Below are 6,000 nucleotides of genomic sequence, written 5' to 3' on the forward strand. Positions count from 1 at the left end.
TACTGATATTGTTTAGAAGTTAATAGAAGTGTTAGGGCTTACAGTGAGGAGGAATCTGCAATGCAAAACAAAACAGATATTAGAATAGAAAAGGAAAGAAAACATTTTCTTATTCCACAAGCAAGTTGTCTGTTACAGAACTGGATAGTGATCCAGTGCAATCACACAATCTAGACTATTACAGCATTACAGCACGTCTAAGATCATATTAATTAGGTCTACTGCATCCTCGCTGTCTAACCTGGACTTTGTCCTGACTCCAAGCCGCTCAACAGCTGGCATTTCTCACTTAACATCTGGCTGTGCAGAAGATTTATTCATCTTCTGCACGCACTTCATGCTCATGAGGGTCGCAGAGTGAACAAGTCAGGAATACACTCTGGATGAAACCCCAGTGCCACACACACACAAACACACACACACACACACACACACACACACACACAAACACACACAAACACACACAGGGCACAATTTAGTATTAAATCCACCCACTGCTCCCATTGTGTGTAAGCTCTAGAGAGAGTGTGGTGTGTGGAAACCCCTGAAGTCAAGTTCGCCGATGACACGACCATGGTGGGTCTCATCAGCAAGAATAACGAGTCAGCATACAGAGAGGAGGTGCAGCGGCTAACAGCCTGGTGTAGAGCCAACAACCTGTCTCTGAACATTGAAAAGACTAAAGAGATGGTTGTTGACTTCAGGACAGTACAGAGTGACCATTCTCCACTGTTCATCGACGGATCCTCTGTGAAGATCGTCAAGAGCACCAAATTCCTTGGTGTTCATCTGGCAGAGAACTTCACCTGGTCACTCAACACCAGCTCCATCACCAAGAAAGCCCAGCAGCGCCTCTACTTCCTGAGGAGGCTGAGGAAAGCCCACACTGCAAAAACTAAAATCTAAGAAAATAAAAAAAGTCTTATTTCTAGATAATATCTAGTTTTTTTGATATGAATATCTTGTTTTTTGATATGAAAGATAAAAAGTCTTATAAAACATATTGCACATTAGATTATAAATCTTAGTTCAATAAATTTTGACTTGATCGGTCTTAAGTAAATTTTAACTCATTTTAATCTCCATTTTACTAGAAACATGTGACAGCTATGAAGTGCAACCTGTTGTTCATATTGAGTTAGATTGCTGTGCTAGATTTAAGAATAAGACCACACCTAAAAATTCCAATTTCAAGAATCTTTAGTAAGGACAAAGATTTAAGTATTTAATTTTTGTCTGTTCAAGTAAGACAAATTTCTGTGAACATAAACACTTCATGAAAAGGTGTTCCATTCTGATTTATTAAATTTCTCATTCTCAAAAGACAAATTTACAACAGTGTTCAAATGTACCATTGTCATAATGTACACAGCACAATCACATCGAAGTAACACATACAGAACTGTGTCTCCAATGACGGTCAAAACTCACAGCACTTTACATGAGTCTTAAAATTTCCCGTACGGATTTATATTAACACGTACAATTTTTATTATATTATGCTGAAATGAACTAAATGACTTGGGCAAAAAATCATTCATTTTCATTGGCGACCGGTCAATAGGGGACTTAAAGATAGCCAGAGAAGAAAGCTAAATAAAACCATTTAGTCGAACTATTCCTCTGTTAGTCATATTATCATTTATTTGAAATAAAAAAAAAATCTAAACTTTATTTCGCTGATTTGTGTGTGTGTGTGTACAGTATATGTGTGTGTGTGTACAGTATATGTGTGTGTGTGGTGTGTGTGTGTGTGTGTACAGTATATGTGTGTGTGTGTGTACGTAAAGATTTGAAAAGCATGTGACTTGAGGCTCAGATATGATTGGCTTGTTTCAAATTTTCCTCAGGCCGCAGCACGCTGCGCTCCGCCCCCCCACTTTTGTTGTTAGCGAATCAATATTCTTTTTATATATTTTGGCATCATGTGATTGGACCATTCTCAACGAGTCTCATTACCGCGCAGCAGATGGTCAGTTAACGGACAGGTACTGATTAATATGGAAGCAAGCGAAATATCTCGAGATGAAAGAAAATTCGGTTCTATCTTTACAAAAATAAACTTTCACAAGGAGTTCGGATGAAGAAAAGAAAAGAATCAAGGAGCTTGGACCACATCGACCCAATCTGCAAACTCAGCAGCAGTCAGTTTTTTAATGATTACCTTCATTACATTACTGATAATAAACCCACATTGAACTCAGATTCACTGATTTGCAGTACAGTAATTGCATGCTTTTGGGTATTGGATATAATTATCCCAACTTCTCATCAGTGCATTGATTCAGTGACGGGATGACGTTTTGTACTGCGCATGTGCGAGCAGTGCGCTAACGTGCTAGTTATGAAAAGGCATTTCCTCCTGCCAGATTCTCACCATGGAGGAGCTCGATGATGCTGCAGTTTCCACTTTAAAAGGTTAGTCATTTGTTCAAAGTTGTTGAAATTTTATTAATTCACTCTGTTGGTCATTCTTTGTTTGAAATCGAGTTTTAATCGAATATGTTTCCCACTGGAAACCCGTTCCTGCAAACAAATGAAATCAGCTGAACATTTTACAAAGTTCAGTCTCTTTTTTGAGATCTGTTCAATAATGAGATTTCATTCTGTCCCATTTTGCTCTCCATCTTGTGGTAGTACTATTTAGTATTATTTTGTATTTTTTTTATTATTCTTATTTATTAAAAGCAGCTTATTATTTAAATATAACCTCTTTGTGAGATCATACAGGCCAATTCAACTGAACAATCACTTCTACTACTTTATTTTATCATTAACACTTTATAATAAACTTGTATTATTTGGCATTAGTCATCTGTATCTTTACAATGCTTGTAGCCTAGATCTTTGTCAGCAGCAACATACGTTTTTATATTTATGATGATTACAGTAACATTAGTTATTTCATTATGAACTCTACAGTGAGCATTTGTACTGTTTAATTTATTATTGTGAAATATTATAATTGATGACATTATAATTATTATTATAGATTATAATAAATATAAGTGTTTTACTGGTTAAATGCTGTAAACATACAGTATATATATATATATATGTATATATATATATATATATATATATATATATATATATATATATATATATATATATATATTATTTAACCATACCAAAATGAAGAAAATCCATGTTTTCAATGCTTTATATATAACACACACACACACTTATTTGTCTATTATTATTAATGTTTTGTGTTTTTAGTGGTACAAAAGGTAATTAGTCTTGCCTACCTAAGACCGTATCGTAGCTAGATATGACATGATATGAGTCCAGCTATCAATCAGAAACACAGCCAACCATAACAGTTTTTCTCTGTTTGTGTGCTTTCTTGTACTGCAGCTGAAGAGATCACAGTCCGCACACACATATTTACAAACAAGAGCACACACGCATAGAGAGATACACACCTCCACTTCTTATGGCTTTCCTTATAAAACTTGAGGGATTTATTACAGATTTCTGCTATTAAACACCTATAATCAGTCTCTCCTCATCCATGTTTGATGATTAATATTAATAATGTGCAGAACTTTCATTGAATGAGATCTCTGTATAGGCGGAGCTGTCAGCCACGACGTCACAGAAATAGAATAGTTTCTAAAACTGGTTAGGCTGGTCAGGACAAAAACTGATTAACATGTAAAAGATACATTTTATCGCGTGTTGCGTCATCACGTCATGTGTAGTTGGGACACGGTGTAAGACAAATCTCAATTCAAAATTCAACCACCAATTTAAAAGTCTATAATTAAAATAAGGCTGATCTTTTACACTAAATTTTCTTTACATTTGGGTAATGAGCCGACTCTCAATCAGTGAGTCCCCCCTCCCCACACTATCCTGGTTTGCATTTGTATAGCTCACTGTAGTCATTTACATATAAAAGCTAAACCCAGGCCAAGGTGATAGGAACATGGGGGGGTCAATTGCCAAGCCTATTCCACGTCAATTTTTGGCAGTTCCCGACAATTATCTGTGCCTGCACATTCCCGTGAACAGTCGTTAATGAAAATCACACTTTTCATGCAGTGATGAGCTGCGGGAGTTTCAGTTTCAATTAATTGGCATAACTTTGAGAACCAGCTTCTACTTAAGATGAACAAGGACTTTTTTAAGGACTTATTTGACCATGGTACAATTTCTCTCTACTACTTCTCTCTACTACTGCAACTGGATCCTGGATTTCCTGACTGGGAGACCACATTTACTCCACACGTGGCATCCTCAAAGCAAACAGCATTGTGGACGACCCCCCCATCCCCAACACACACACACACTCTTCACCTTTCTACCATCCGGAAAGAGTTACTGAAGCATTCGGACCCACACAACCAGATGGTTAAACAGCTTCTTCCCTAAGGCAATCAGGTATCTCAACAGAGAACTGAACTGAGCTGGACACACACACACACACACACAAAATTGATCTTGTTTACATGTGCAGGTCTATATTGAGAACTTATATTAATTTAAGGTTCCACTTGAATACAAAGTGTTCTCCTGAGTCTGATCCTAAACCTGTGTCCCAACTCACAGGCAGTGAAGTGATTCAGATTCTGATCCGTTCCAGTAAACTGCTTCCTTGTGAATGACACGGACTTCCACAAAGATGCAGCAGTTTTCTTTAACATGTGAATGAACATGATTTGGGTCTAACACTGGGCTCCAGTCTGCTCCATCATGTAGGACTTAAATTAAGTTGTTGAGATTGAATTGTTCATTAAATTGAATTGTTGAATGTTTTCCATGCAGTAACTTCCTGTGTTCAGCTCCACACCCAATACTGCAGCACCTGAGAGACAGGAAGTGATCATGTTACTGAGAGAGAACAGTTACTGCTTCAGAAAGGTTTGTGATCAAACACACCTCAAACACCTGAATTGTTGTGTTTCACTCACACTCACTGTTTATTCTGTAATTACACACAGTGGAAATGACATGTATACAACATATATACAAAACTGGGTCACTACAACAACAAATCAATCAGCAGACCTGTTACCATGGTTACAATTAAACACAGATTAGCAAACAAAGAACTGAGATAAGTAAATAAGTAAGTATTGAAAAAAAAAAGATAAATATTCCAACTGTAACTCAATCATCTGTGCAGAAACAAATGTGATATAAAAATAAGGAGGTAAAAATTGACTATAAACATCTCCAACAGCTGGATGTGTGTTTGTGTAATCAGTGTGATGGTGTGATGATATCTCTGTGTTGTGTGTAGATGCTGAAGGATTGGACTTTGGATTGTAAAATATGTGATTAAAGCCTGAAGTAACTTGTAGCTGAGTGGATAAAAGGATGTGGTCAGTCACGGTTATTGTTCTGGAACTTCTACATCTGAATATGAATGATTCAGCTCCCAAACTGCTGGAAATGTGGGACGGGTTCTAACGCTTCACCACTACTGCTTTATCCTGGACAAGAGGTTTGAGGTCAGACTCCGGTCATACACCAGACCTGGTGAGTTTATAACATTTAATTCTGAAAGACAGAAGAGGACAGAATTACAGACAACGTTAAACAGAGTCACTCATCACATTCCTTATGAACAACAGAAGCGTAATGCACACACTAGATGTGACATTTTACAGAACACACTGATTATTACTCAATGTCTTACAATACAGTAGAGTAAAGAGACAGGAAGTCAGTAACTCACTGTAGTGTCTCCAGTTTACAGTGTGGATCCTTCAGTAGATCAGAGGGCAGCTTCACTCCTGATTCTCCTGGATTATTACCGTCCATATTCAGTTCTCTCAGGTGTGATGAGGAGTTTGACCTCAGAGCTGAATCCAGAGCAGCACAACCTTCATGTGTAATACTGCAGTTCCTCATCCTGCAAGAAAGAAAACCTTCTCACACTTAACACACTCAGTTTTAGCATTGAAAACATGAACTACACAAAATCTTTATATACACTACATTTACTCTCCATCTCACACACAACAATGACAATATATCAGATCTCTA

The sequence above is a fragment of the Hemibagrus wyckioides genome, linkage group LG29 (assembly GCF_019097595.1).
Source record: "Hemibagrus wyckioides isolate EC202008001 linkage group LG29, SWU_Hwy_1.0, whole genome shotgun sequence".
NCBI classification, from domain to species: domain Eukaryota; kingdom Metazoa; phylum Chordata; class Actinopteri; order Siluriformes; family Bagridae; genus Hemibagrus; species Hemibagrus wyckioides.